We start from the raw sequence: 15,418 nt of genomic DNA, 5'->3' as shown, positions 1-15,418 counted from the left end.
GGTTCTTCTTCACCTCATTGCTGACTTTGCGTTGTGCTCTTGGGGTCATCTTGGCAGGTTGCCCACTTCTAGGCAGAGTAGCCACAATACCAAATTGTCTCCATTTATAAACAACTTGCCTAACAGTAGACTGATGAATATCTCGAATCTTTGAGATGACTTTGTAACCCTTTCCAGCCTTATGTAGATGAACAATTCTCGATCGTAGCTCTTTAGACAGCTCTTTTGTGCGAGGCATGATTCCCATCTGGATATGCTTCTTGTCAAAAGCTCAAACTTTATAGTCTTTTTTTATCAATCAAAGTAATTCTAGGCCACACCTCCGACTCGTTTCATTAAATAGACTCCAGGTGTGCTAAATTTGGACTGCAATGAGCTTTTTAAAAAGTCATTAGCTTAGGGTTCACTTACTTTTTCCAACCTTCAGTTTCACAGGTTGAATGATTTATTGAAATTGGTCAATAATTCTCTGAAAATCTGTGTATCTTTAGCTATATGAGACTGTGTTTGTTCATTATTGTGACTGACATGAAGATACGACCATGTTTTATATGGGAATTAGACATAAATAGAGAGAATTGCCCGGGGTTCACATACTTTTTACTTTGACTGTATATATTAAAAATAGAAAGCAGCCCTAGCACTGACCCCTATGGACATCACTCTTAACGTCAGCCAATTCAGATAAGGTTCCTCACACCATCACCCTCTGCTTCTTGCATCTGAGCCAATTCTGCACCCATCTAAAAATATCATTCTAAATTCCAACTTCTTTTAGTTGGAGCTTATCAGATAGCAAGCGGACATTAAGAACTCCTAGTCAGCAGGTTGAATGCAGAAGATCTGGGCAGGCGGAAAGACCTCCGTGACTTTGATAGGAACCACATTGTTATGACTAGATGATTGGATCAGAGCATTTCCAAAACAGTAAGACTTGTAGGGTGCCAATGGTAAACCATAGTGAGTACCTAATGACAGAGGTCTGAGGAAAGAGAAGAACTACAAACTGCCAACAGGGCATTGTGCAGCCAAGACTCAACAATGCAAGAGTTCAACCAAGGCTAGGGGTCCAACTATCAGAAGGCACAAATTGCAGATAATTTTAATGATGGTTATGGGAGTGATGTGTTAACACACAGTGCATTGAACCATACCGCAGGCCAGCCAGTGTACCAATGCCAACCCCGTCACTATCAAAAATAACTACAATGAGCATACAAGCACTGGACATCCAAAACCTCTACCAAAACACTTCTGCTTGAAAAAACATTGAGGTGGTAAGTCATTTGTACCTATCGGTGATGTCCAGATCATTAAAACAATCTTGACTGCAGCAGTTTAATCTCTGTTTCTTCTTGGTAGAGGACAGATATTTTAGCGGCAAGGGGGAACAAATGCCTGATCAAGAAAAAGTGGAGGGGACCACTCAGATGCTGACCTAGAATGACTCAAAGGAGACCCAAGGAAGGCCATAGAGAAAGGTGTGTATTACATAAATGATGCATACAAAGAGGGGAAACAAGGAGACTCAAAAGTTTCAAACCAAAAGCCAACCAAAAACTATAAGCCTCTCGGCCTTTCTAAGAGGTTTTTGTCCACCTCTTAATACATGGAGTGCCACCTCACACAAACTCCTTTTTTTGCCTCTTGTGGTATTGTGAACTACTTTTGTAACTGGTTAACAAGAAATGCACCTAAACAATACCTTAGCGTATTAACTTTGTGTTAATGTATATGCCCACCCGGCAATACCTACCCCTGGGAACCTCAGCTACACACTTCTGAAGCTGTGGCTTACAGTTTGCACGTTTCCTTTGGCTTCACCCACTCTTCCCACCTCTATGTTAACTATGTACAGTAAGAATGAACCAATAAGAGTGCAATTAGCATTATGTTTACCTCAAGAGGAATGAGTAAAAAAATATGTAAATGTCAACATAAATACATTTGGAAAGGTATATTTAGTGTCCACTATTTTACTGATTCAGATTTAGTACACGTCCTTCATGTGACATGTTTTGTTCACCAACACACAGTCCAAGATTGCACTCGGGACAATAGAAGTTTGTTTCTTTGCGTACTTTTCTTATACAGGTCAAATCCTGTTTTAGTGAATACAGCAGTAACAGAATTTTCTGAATAACGAATACTTTTTGTTGGCCCAGAAAAATGTTCATACAACAAAATGTTTTAACATATTTTGTTTTATTGGAATAAAACTTTCAGTATAACTAATGTTTCTTTGGCCAAAAATGGCCACTGAAGATTATAACGTGATGCAAAAAATATTTATTTCTGTGCCTACACTTTTTGCACCGAGACACAGGAATCCTGCAACAGGTTGTTTCTTTCTATTAAGACCAAAAGAAAGTGACAGTCTATTGCAAAATTTCCGAGGCTCGGTGAGAGTGTAGGCACGACATCATACACATCGGCGAATTCTCATAAGGAGTCAGTGCTAGACCTATCATCCACTTGAATAGTTGTGTCGTGTGAGGATTCTATACTTTTCTGTACTAGCATCTCATTTTCAAATAAAATGTTGTTTGCAGTTTTTTTATATCTTCTTCTTCCGGCTGCTTCCGTTAGGGGTTGCCACAGCGGATCATCTTCTTCAATATCTTTCTGTCCTCTGCATCTTGTTCTGTTACACCCATCACGCATGTCCTCTCTCACCACATCCATAAACCTTTGCTTAGGCCTTCCTCTTTTCCTCTTCCCTGGCAGCTCTATCCTTAGCATCTCTCCTCTGCACATGTCCAAACCAACACAATCTTGCCTCTCTGACTTTGTCTCCCAACCATCCAACTTGAGCTGACCCTCTAATGTACTAATTTTTAATCCTATCCATCCTCGTTACACCCAGTGCAAATCTTAGCATCTTTAACTCTGCCACCTCCAGCTCTGTCACCTGCTTTCTGGTCAGTGCCACCGTCTCCAACCCATATAACATAGCTGGTCTCACTACCGTCCTGCAGACCTTCCCTTTCACTCTTGCTGATATGTGTCTGTCACAAATTACTCCTGACACTCTTCTCCACCCATTCCACCCTGTCTACACTCCCTTCTTCACCTCTCTTTCACAATTCCCATTACTCTGTACTGTTGATCCCAAGTATTTAAACTCATCCACCTTCGCCAACTCTACTTCCTGCATCCTCACCATTCCACTGACCTCCCTCTCATTTCCATACATGTATGCTATCTTGATCCTACTGACCTTCATTCTTCTCCTCTTTAGAGCATATCTCCACCTCTCCAGGGTCTCCTCAACCTGCTCCCTTCTATCACTTCAGATCACAATGTCATCAGCAAACATCACAGTCCACGGGGACTCCTGTCTAATCTCATCTGTCAACCTGCCCATCACCATTGCAAATAAGAAAGAGCTCAGAGCTGATCCCTGATGTAATCCCACCTCCAACTTGAATGCATCCGTCACTCCCACTGTAGACCTCACCACGGTCACACTTCCCTCGTACATATCCTGTACAACTCTTATGTACTTCTCTGCCACTCCTGACTTCCTCATACAATACCACAGCTCCTCTCAAGGCACCCTGTCATATGCTTTCTCCAGGTCCACAAAGACGCAATGCAACTCCTTCTGGCCTTCTCTAAACTTCTCCATCAACATCCTCAGAGCAAACATCACATCTGTGGTGCTCTTGTCATGAAACCATACTGCTGCTCACTAATCATCACTTCACTTCTTAACCTAGCTTCCACTACTCTTTCCCATAACTTCATGATATGGCTAATCAATTTTATTCCCCTGTAGTTACTCTCACTTTCAAAGATTCTATTAAACAATATGGCCAAAAACTCCACTGCCATCTGTCCTAGACACCTCCATGCTTCCACAGGTATGTCATCTGGACCAATGGCCTTTCCATTTTTCATCCTCTTCATTGCTGTTCTTACTTCCTCCTTGCTAATCCATTGCACTTCCTGATTCACTATCTCCACATCATCGAACTTCTTCTCTCTCTTGTTCTCTTCATTCATCAGCCTCTCAAAGTACTCTTTCCACCTGCTCAACACACTTGTTTCCATGTTTATCCTTTATCACCCTAACCTGCTGCACATCTTTCCCAGATATGTCCCTCTGTCTAGCCAATCGGTACATGTCCTTTTCTCCCTCCTTAGTGTCCAACCTCTCATACAACTCATCATACGCCTTTTCCTTAGCCTTCGCCTTCGCCACCTCTCTGTTCACCTTGTGCTTTATCTCCTTGTACTCTTGTCTACTTTCTGCATCTCTCTGACTATCCCACTTCTTCTTTGCCGTCCTCTTCCTCTGTATACTCTCCTGTATTTCCTCATTCCACCACCAGGTTTAATTTTCCTCTTTCCAGATGTCACGCCAAGCACCCTTCTTGCTGTAACCCCTACTACATCTGCTGTAGTTGCCCAGCTGTCTGGTAACTCTTCACTGCCACCCAGTGCCTGTCTCATCTCCTCCCTAAACTCAACCTTTCAGTCGTCCTTTTTCAACTTCCACCATTTGATCCTTGGCTCTGCCCTCACTCTATTCCTCTTCTTGATCCTCCAACGTCATCCTACAGACCACCATCCTATGCTGCTTCATTACACTTTCCCCTGCCAACACTTTGCAGTGTTCAATCTCCTTCAGATCAATTGTTCTGCATAGGATGTAATCTACCTGTGTGCATCTTCCTCCACTCTTGTATGTAACCCTATGTTCCTCTCTCTTCTTAAAATACGTATGCACCACAGCCATGTCCGTCCTTTTGGCAAAATCCACTATCCTTTGACCTTCTTCATTCCTCTCCTTGACACCATACCTACCCATCTGCTCTTCGTCTCCACTGTTCTTTTCACCAACATGCCCATTGAAGTCCGCTCCAATCACCACTTTCTGTCCCTTGGGTACACTGCTCATCACTTCAGCCAACTCACTCCAAAAATCTTCTTTCTCACCCATTGCACACCCAACTTGCGGTACATATGCACTAACAACATTCATCATCACACCTCCAATTTCCAGCTTCATAATCATTACTCTGCCTGACACCCTTTTCATCTCCAAAACACTCTTGACATTACTTTTACTTCAGAATAACTCCTACCCCATTTCTCCTCCCATCCACACCATGATAGAACAATTTGAATCCACCTCCAATCCACCTGATCTTACTTCCCTTCCATTTAGTCTCTTGCACGCACAATATATCAACCTTCCTTCTCTCCATCATATCTGCTAACTCTCTCCCCTTTCCAGTCATACTGCCAAAATTCAAAGTTCCTGCCTTCAGTTCCACTGTCTTTACTTTCCTCCTCTCCTCCTGCCTTCGGACACGTCTCCCCCCTCTTTTTCTCCTTCTTCTTCTTCAGCCAACAGTAGCCCAGTTTCCACCAGCACCCTGTTGGCTAACGGTACTGGTGGCTGTCATTGTTAACCCGGGGCTTGACTGATCCGGTATGGAAATTTGTGTTGTTGTCCGCATATTGATTTGGCAAAATTTTACAACAGATGCCCTTCCTGACGTAACCCTCCCCATGTATCTGGGGGGTTTGGGATCGGCACGATGAAAGTCACTGGTTTGTGCATCCCCTGTGGCTGGGCTACAGTTTTATATATATATATATATATATATATATATATATATATATATATACACAACATTAAGAAGAGGGGGGCTGAACGTACCCCAAGGAGATGCGTTCACTCCTCTGAAACCCCTCTTAAACGGCGATACAATAAGAAACACAAATAATAGTTGTTTTTTTTTACCCTCTTTTTGCTTGATCAGCTCCTGGCTTGCTGCCGTGTCGCGTGATCTGCACTTCGCTTTCCTATCCACCAACCACCCCCCCCCTTCCCCACCAGTGCTCCGACAATGGGAAGCATATAACAGTTGTTTTGTTTACCTCCTCTTGGCTTGATCAGCTGCTAGTGCTGCTGCTCCTGTGTGACGTGATACCTCTTCACAATGGCACCTAGCGCTGGCAGGAGAGGGGGGCTGAACGCACCCCAAAGAGATGCAGTCGCTCCTCCGAAACCCCTCTTTAAAGGTGATACAATAGGAATCAAACAACAGTTGCTTTTTTTTAACTCCCTCTTTGCTTGATCAGCTGCTGGCTTGCTGCTGCTCCTGTGCGGTGTGATCTGCATTTCATGCAGTGCTTCGAACGTTTTAAAGTCACTGCCTTGTCTCTCTTCTACCCCAGACATCCTCCAACACTATTCAATCTCTTTTCGCTGTTCTATTATTTTACAGAGTAATATTTTCTGTTTGTTTGTGCTAATGTGAGCTTTACTCTCATTTTCTTGAGACTTTCAAATTCTTCTACTTCCATTATCTCTAACCTTCTCTGGGTGTGTATCACAGGACTAGCTTCCAAAGGTTTGTAAGTATGACGTGACTTACCTGTCTCGCGGAATGTGAAAGTGTCTCTGTCTCTGTTTCTCTGTCTTCAAAAGATCACATTGCGATGCAGTCTCATCCCAAGTTTTTTTTTTTTAATAACAGAGGGACAGGTATTGTCAAGCTTGGGTCACAGACTTGTACAAGAGATAGGAAGATAAGTCCAAGTTTCCAAGGAAAATACAGAAACTTCATTACTGTATAGAGAAGGTAGGTACAGTCTCAAGACTTCATTCAAATTCAGAGCTATTACTTCAGTACTCAAGCACACAAGACAGAAGCCGCGACACGGGGGTAGTTGTCCTGCTTTAGCTGCCATCTTCAGATTAGAAGAACACCAGCGGCTTGGAATCACCAATGTGGCAGATGCGGTCTGGAGAAGACAGATTAGGAGAGTGTGAGGAAGAGCAGGTCAAAGCCTGGTGTCAAATGTTCTAAGCATCATGCAATAAGCACGTTATGCAGTAACCCTTATCCTGTATTGGACAACCAATTGCTTTGTTCTTGGTTTACGGTTTACCAGATGCAGCAGTGCAGCTGTGGAGCTGTATTTGTGTCGCTGCTGTTAGAGATGACAATGTAATGTTGTCTTTGACGTCTCCTTTACAGTTTTAATCTCTGTTGTCAACTGGCCATTGCTCATCAATTAACCAATGGACTGGTGTTGTTAGTTTCCATTTATGTTTAATCCATTTTTAAATTGTTCCCCATTGATTTTAACAAATCTGTATTTTTAATTGTACTAATTCAGTATTTATTAATTAGTATATTCTACACTTGTATTTTAAATCAGAATTGTTCACAGCCCTCTGCACCTGCACTCACTGAAGAGCACTATACAACAATGAGTTGTATTGATTATGCGATGTAGAGGACCGTGACCCAGAAAAACAATAGCTCTGTGTTCATTTTACAGTAAGATAATTTCATCCCAGCATAAATCACACGAATATAAGGAGAGTGCACAAGTCCTGGCACCATATCAGAATATTAAACAATGAACTGAATGTACGTAGGAGTCAACAGGCAACAAAAAACTGATAGACAACACAGCAGAGCTGGCATCAGTGTGGTGTTGAAGGAGCCAATAACTCCATCTTAATAAAAGATCACACCCTGGAATAACAGAAGCTGTTTCTTTAAGAATAAGCATGGCTGTGCATTGGAGTTTGAGTCAGGACTGCCAAGTTGATGAAGACCTTGGATTTAGTTCAGTTTATTCTGATGTCCAGACTAAATTGTCCATCAGGGCCTCGTCCATTCTGGCCCCCTAATCTCTCCCTGTCTCTAACTGACTCTCAGTCTCTCTCACCCCTTCACCGCCTAATAGCTAATGTGTAGTGAGGGTACTGGAACAATAATGGCTGCCGTCACATCATCCAGGTGGGTGCTACACATTGGCGGTGGTTGATGTGGTTTCCCTCTGACTATGTAAAGCACTTTGAGTAGCGGGAAAAGCACTATATAAATGTATTGAATTAATTATTGTTATTCTAGCAGCAACTATTTGAACCTGTAGTAATGTGTTACTGTTTCATAGAGGAAACCCACTAAAAGAAAAAAGACTGATTTGTGTGTAAATTAGTAAAACACACAACTTCCAGACAATTAGGCACAGAGCACAGAATCAGATTCGGACATTTTGTAAAATTGAGTGTAACTCGGATATGAGAATGAAAAATCAAACATTCATTATTATTATGAAGGCTGGCAACAGAGGATAATGGAAACGTACAGCAGGTTCTGTTTTCCAGTGAGAAGGTTTGTCTGCCCCAAATTGAGTGGAACGTTTTTATTTATTTAGCTTTAGGATGTTTGTCGATTATCCATGGACTGGTTTCTAATGCTGTAGTAATTTTAGTGTGTTGTAGATCTCAATGTCATCAGCAATGAGTGCAATATGTTGGAGTGCTGATCATGATATTCATTGTTTACCATAGATTCAGAAAGTTTTCATTTTCTGCATATTTTCTTGTGTTGTAGGTTTAATTTTAAATGGTTAAATTTGACATTTGTGTCCATCTGTCTACACTCATTAACCTGTAATGACAAAGGGAAAAATTATTTTCAGAATGGTTTACAAATTTATTAAAAATCAAAAACCTCTCATTCCTGTAAGAATTAGTAGTTTGTAGAAGCCCCTTTGTCAGCAATTCCAGCTTTGAGTCTTCTTGGGTAAGTCTCCACAAGCTACACATCTAGTAGATTAAGGCAGTTTATTCCATTCTTCCTGGCAGATCTTCTCAGGTTCCATTAGACTGGATGGGAAGCGTCTGTAAACGGCCATCTACAGGAGTCTCCACAAATGTCCTAGGATCAGACCAATTGTTTTGCAATATTTTTGCGCAAATTCTTTTTGGGATACGTCATTTATTTAAATATACATGTGCGCACACACACACAGTACTGTCTTGTAAAATATTTAGCAGATGTCTTTGTCCAAGTCCACTTATAAAATAAGTTAGAATATATAAGAATGATTAGAAGGTGCAAGCATCCAAAGCAACAAAGAACAAGATAAAGTCAAGCACGCTTGAGTCATAGCGTTACAATATAATGATATCTTGTCACGTATGCTAACCTTGTCACTAACCTTCTCCTCTTCTGTTTCCTTCACGATACAAAGAAGATGTCCAGTGAATCAGACTGACTCCGCCCCTTCCGTTCCCTAACTCCAAATCCCGCACCTACTGAAGGAGGTATTCCACTTTAGACAGAACGCACTGCAAGACGGGTTTCTTATCTGGTGAACGAAAGAGACTGAAATGCCTAGCTTGATGGCTTTTCTTATCATTTTGTACTTTTCAGTTATGTTTATCCTCTCAGTGGCCATTTTTTTAAAGATTTTACTTAGTTGAATTAAACAGGGACGACCAACATTTATTCCTGGGTCTTGCAGTCCTTTTCCTCAATCACAATTTTCATTTAGACTAAGAGACACTCCGCAGTTCCAAAATATTTAATGAAGAAGTCGCCTAAACAGGAGTGAATTTGGTGCAGTTTGAATAGTCGACAGGAGACCATTCTACAGCTTCAGAGCAAGAATGGAGAAGCATTGTCCAGTTTTGGCATGTCTTGGAAGAGGAGGGATGGTCAGCAGACACACAGAATGGTGAGTCACACAGAGAGACCAAAGACCAGAGATATTGAGGAGCAGAACCATTCAGTGAACCGTAGATCAAGACGAGAGTTTTGAATTGGATCCTTGCTGCAACAGGAAGCCAGTGGAGAGACGGAAGAAGAGGAGTAGTTGTAGTGAAATAAGAAACAGAGAACACCAGTTGAGCTGCTACATTCTGGTGGAACTGGGGAGATCAAATAGCATTTGAAGAAAGCCCCATTAGGAAAAACTTGCAATAATCCAGCTGAGAGACAACCAGAGCCTAAACATGAAGTTGCTTGGCATAATTAGTGAGGAAAAGTTTAATTCAATAAATTTTATGAAGAAAGAAACAACAGAATTGGGTGATTGAAGAAATATTTTTGATGAATGAAAGTGAGGACTCCATAGTTGTACCGAGATTCCTGACCATGACTCATGGTGGAAGGGTGACATCCTCAAGAGCAATTCTTAGAGACAAATCTGAGGGAGGCAAGTGCAGGATATCTGAAAGGTTAACATTTAAGGAGATAAGCATTCAACCAGGATGAGATGGCAGAGAAACTGCTGGTAACGTGTGGGTTGTAAGAGGGAAATGAAAGGCGATAAGAAGAAATGACATTGCTTAGACAGCAGCTGAAGAGAGAACAGAGAATCGGACCAAACACTAACCCTGAAGGCACACCTGTGGAGAAGACAAGCAGTTACATCAGGAAACACAAAAGCAGAACCTCTAATTCCAGGTTTATCAAGGAAAGATATAAGGAGGGAGTGGAGTGGTTAAGAGTATTGAATGCTGATGAAAGGTCAAGAAGGATAAGGACAGAGGAGAGAGAAGCGGCTTGAGTAGATCTAAGAGCATTTGTGACCGAAAGCAGAGAAATCTCAGTAGAGTGACCCTTGTGGAATCCATATTGAAGAGGATCTAGTAGATTGTAAGAAAGATGAGGACAGTTGTTTGTAGACCATACGTTCTAAAGAAGAGAGACGGGATGATAATCCTCTGGGTTGAGGTCAGTTGAGTGATTTCCTGCTTCACTGAAATAAAATTTACACGGAAATACTTTGTGGATAATCCTATACTGATTTTGTCAGTTTTTTCATTTTCCAGATGTATTTTTATACAGTCCTTCACAAGCTCCACTGGAAGCTGGATTTTTACTGTTTTATACAGTAAAAGCATATATGGAATGGTGGCTCTGTGGCTAAGGATCTGCACTGGTATCTAGAAGGTTGCCAGTTCCAATCCCGTTACTGCCTCTAGGTATCCTTCTCTGTTGTGCCCTTGAGCAAGGCCCTTAATCTGAAAAGTGCTCCAGGGCCGCCATACAATGGCTGACCCTATGCTGTGACTCCCCCAAAGTTCAATTTCCTCATGAGTATTAAGATAGTATATCTAAAAAAATAATATACTGTATATATATATATATATATATATATATATATATATATACAGTATATACACTCACCTAAAGGATTATTAGGAACACCATACTAATATGGTGTTTGACCCCCTTTTGCCTTCAGAACTGCCTTAATTCTACGTGGCATTGATTCAACAAGGTGCTGAAAGCATTCTTTAGAAATGTTGGCCCATATTGATAGGATAGCATCTTGCAGTTGATGGAGATTTGTGGGATGCAAATCCAGGGCACGAAGCTCCCGTTCCACCACATCCCAAAGATGCTCTATTGGGTTCAGATCTGGTGACTATGGGGGCCATTTTAGTACAGTGAACTCATTGTCATGTTCAAGAAACCAATTTGAAATGATTCGAGCTTTGTGACATGGTGCATTATCCTGCTGGAAGTAGCCATCAGAGGATGGGTACATGGTGGTCATGAAGGGATGGACATGGTCAGAAACAATGCTCAGGTAGCCCGTGGCATTTAAACGATGCCCAATTGGCACTAAGGGGCCTAAAGTGTGCCAAGAAAACATCCCCCACACCATTACACCACCACCAGCAGCCTGCACAGTGGTAACAAGGCATGATGGATCCATGTTCTCATTCTGTTTGCGCCAAATTCAGACCAGGCAACATTTTTCCAGTCTTCAACTGTCCAATTTTGGTGAGCTTGTGCAAGTCGTAGCCTGTTTTTCCTATTTGTAGTGGAGATGAGTGGTACCCGGTGGGGTCTTCTGCTGTTGTAGCCCATCCGCCTCAAGGTTGTGCATGTTGTGGCTTCACAAATGCTTTGCTGCATACCTCGGTTGTAGCGAGTGGTTATTTCAGTCAAAGTTGCTCTTCTATCAGCTTGAATCAGTCGGCCTATTCTCCTCTGACCTCTAGCATCAACAAGGTATTTTCGCCCACCGGACTGCTGCATACTGGATGTTTTTCCCTTTTCACACCATTCTTTGTAAACCCTATAAATGGTTGTGTGTGAAAATCCCAGTAACTGAGCAGATTGTGAAATACTCAGACCGGCCCGTCTGGCACCAACAACCATGCCACGCTCAAAATTGCTTAAATCTCCTTTCTTTCCCATTCTGACATTCAGTTTGAAGTTCAGAAGATTGTCTTGACCAGGACCACAGCCCGAAATGCATTGAAGCAACTGCCATGTGATTGGTTGATTAGATAATTGCATTAATGAGAAATTGAACAGGTGTTCCTAATAATCCTTTAGGTGAGTGTATATATATATATATATATATATATATTGTGACGGACAGCCGGGTCCCATGCCCGGCAGGGACGCCCCTGCTGCTTCTGTCCCGGGGATTCGCCATGGGCAGTCCAATACCTCCCCCGGGACGCTTGGTGGCAGCCTCCCTGGCCGACGATGATTCCCCAACCGCCCGCAGGGCTCCATGGGAGATGGAGTCCTCCACAGCTTGGTTGGGGCCCAGCATGGCCGCTAGGGGGAGCTGCCTGCTTCCCACAGCCTGGCTGGACGAGTTTCAGCCCCACCCGGAAGTTCAATTAGGACCAGGTGGTTAATCACCTGGAATGCTTCCGGGTGGGCTATAAAAGGCCCCAGCCACCACCACTCAGTGAGCCAGGGTTGGGAGGAGGAGGAGGACTAAGCTTGCGGAGGAGTGGTGGAAGAGAAGGTGGAGAAGTGAGTTTGTGGCTTTGTACTTTTGGGACTGTGTTTGGGCTGTGTGGCACGGGGAAGACGTGTCACACAGCTGAAGAAAAATAATAAAAGCCTGTGTGTTTTGTACACGTTGCCTCTGCGTGGTCTGTGCCGGGTCGGGCGCTATATAGCGCCTTTTACATCTGGCGTAGTCGGCAGGATTCCGGCCCGTCCATTTGGACCGGGACCTGCATAAAAATTGTGTGTAACGGCCCGGCACAACACCTGGGGGCACGTGTAGCTCAGCGCAGGAGCGCACACCGCACCGCAGTGCCGGCGCGCCCCGAGGCAGAGCGTGCTCTATTGTGAGTACAGCGCTGAGAGCGCCTTTGGACTGCAGCAGGGCACGCCCCGACGAGAGCGCCACGAGGCCGAAGCGCGAGGCACGTGCCTGCACGACTTGCCGGCGGACACGCGCAGCACAGCGCTGAGAGAACGCGCTCGCAGCTGCAAGCAAGCCAGCCAGCGCAGCACAGCACAGCACAGCGCAACTGAGGCCGCCAAAGATCTCCTACAGGCACCGCGCCATGGGGAAGAAAGCGGGCGGACACAGAAGCCAGCCTCCAGACACCGGCATGCCGGCCCGCTCCACGGGTCACAACCTGAGGTAGGTGACGGGCTCAAGAGGGAAGGGCCACGGGAAGGGTTTTCCGCGTTTGCGTCAGCCTACCTCCTGGACCCCGAGGGACGAACCACCTGTTGGTGGGCAGATGGCCTCTGTTCGTGGCGTGACGGCGCAGAGAGCGACGGGAGAGCGAGGCTGGGCTGTGTCTTCCCTTCGGCGGCCAGTCAGCGGAGGAGGAGAACCGGGAGAAGTTTCCCGATGCGGTGACTCAGCTAGAGGAGCAGGAGCTCCTCTCCGAAACAGGTAAAGGGGAGTGTGTCAGCCGCCCGCCGAGGACAGTTCGCAGGCGGGGGTGACGGACCTTCTCCCCGAGCCTCTCGGACTCCCAAACGGACCTGCGGAGGGGCCGCAGGGGCTTGTTGGCTCGCGGTCGGTGGGAGGAAACAAGGGGACTTCAAGTCCAGCGCCGACGACGCATTAACTTTTCTTGGGCTGTAGAGGAGTTGAAACATGTTCTCCTTCCTCTGCAGTCCTTAGTTAAGGTTTTTCAGGTCCTGCAGGAGCGAAGGAGGACTTGGACTGGAAGATCGGCCGCCCCGATGGCGGCCGTTGTTAAATGGCTGGAGAGCGGGGGGCGTCAGCCTCCTGCCTGCAGGACACAGCGGTTCAGGTAGGTGAAGCCTGGGCCGTAGAGGAAAGGGGGCGGAGCGCAACGGCTGCGGATATGATCAGTGCTGCTTGCCAGGACCGATACGGTGGCAGAGGAACGTGTGGAGAGGCAGCTGGTGGATGTTGGCTGCCAAACAACCCCGTCCCCTCTGCCTGCACCGGTCTCGAGGTCGTCTAAAGGGGTGCAGGCGGCACAGGGTCTCCCTTCTTCCCATAAGGGGACCCAGACCGTCACTGCACCCCAGAGGAAGAGGAGGACCCGGACAAAGAGGTCGGGGACTCCTGACAAGGTGCAGCGTAAGCCCGACAGTGCGACAGTACAGGAGGGCTACACTGCGGAGGGGCGAACACCTCACAAGCCCTCCCCGGAGTGGGCAAAGGGGCAGGAGTTTCCTGCCTGCTTCCGTTCCCGCAAGGGTCGAGCTGGAGGGGGTCGGTTGTGTTATTCCTGTGGTCACGCTGGTCATGTCTGGAGGGGTTGTCCAAGGAGGACGTCCGAGTGGCAGGGACGCCGGGCAGCACCCCAGACCTGTTCATTATGTTTTTACAGGGCGCAGCCATGAAGCCAAGGATGCCGACTCCCTGTCCTGGAGAGGACCGGCCCTCGCGGGGCAGGCCGATGAGCCCCATAAGCCTCATCTGAGGGTGGGGAAGTGTGACGGACAGCCGGGTCCCATGCCCGCAGGGACGCCTGCTGCTTCTGTCCCGGGGATTCGCCATGGGCAGTCCAATACCTCCCCCGGGACGCTTGGTGGCAGCCTCCCTGGCCGACGATGATTCCCCAACCGCCCACAGGGCTCCATGGGAGATGGAGTCCTCCACAGCTTGGTTGGGGCCCAGCATGGCCGCTAGGGGGAGCTGCCTGCTTCCCACAGCCTGGCTGGACGAGTTTTCAGCCCCACCCGGAAGTTCAATTAGGACCAGGTGGTTAATCACCTGGAATGCTTCCGGGTGGGTTATAAAAGGCCCCAGCCACCACCACTCAGTGAGCCAGGGTTGGGAGGAGGAGGAGGACGAGGACGAGGACGAGGACGAGGACGAGGACTAAGCTTGCGGAGGAGTGGTGGAAGAGAAGGTGGAGAAGTGAGTTTGTGGCTTTGTACTTTTGGGACTGTGTTTGGGCTGTGTGACACGGGGAAGACGTGTCACACAGCTGAAGAAAAATAATAAAAGCCTGTGTGTTTTGTACACGCTTGCCTCTGCGTGGTCTGTGCGGTCGGGCGCTATATAGCGCTTTTTACATATATATATATATATATATATATATATATATATAAAATCCAATGTATGTCTGTCTATCTGTATGCCTGTCCACTTCTCACAAGAGAATTACTTAACGGAGTTAGATCAGGTTTTTTTCTATTATTTGCTTGAACATTACGGTTAATTTTGCAACTTCTCTCATCACACTAAGAATCGCAGTTTGCTTGCGGTACCGATTTATTTGCACAAATCCGAGAGAGAGGCTGCAGGCCGAAGGATGGGGAAGCGTGATGTCGTAGTGGGCAGCCAGGCAGGGCCCTCCTCATTCACACGTCAGCCTCCGTACGAATTGGTCTACCTCTAGCCACGTTTTGGACTGCACCTTGCCTGCGCTTAGCTAGTG

At 45.6% G+C, this 15,418-nt stretch overlaps 1 long non-coding RNA gene across 1 annotated transcript; it reads left to right on the top strand.

Moving 5' to 3' along the window:
• The first annotated feature begins 580 nt into the window (after positions 1-580).
• On the top strand, positions 581-10,540 carry LOC120515119. Its single transcript, XR_005630596.1, has 3 exons — positions 581-1,481; positions 6,498-6,602; positions 9,019-10,540. It is a non-coding gene; the product is annotated as an uncharacterized LOC120515119 (long non-coding RNA).
• The last annotated feature ends 4,878 nt before the right edge of the window (positions 10,541-15,418 follow it).

Source organism: Polypterus senegalus, chromosome 14 (assembly GCF_016835505.1).
Source record: "Polypterus senegalus isolate Bchr_013 chromosome 14, ASM1683550v1, whole genome shotgun sequence".
NCBI classification, from domain to species: domain Eukaryota; kingdom Metazoa; phylum Chordata; class Cladistia; order Polypteriformes; family Polypteridae; genus Polypterus; species Polypterus senegalus.
The sequence above is the reverse complement of the archived record's forward strand: the minus strand, read 5'-3'. Positions and strand labels throughout refer to the sequence as shown.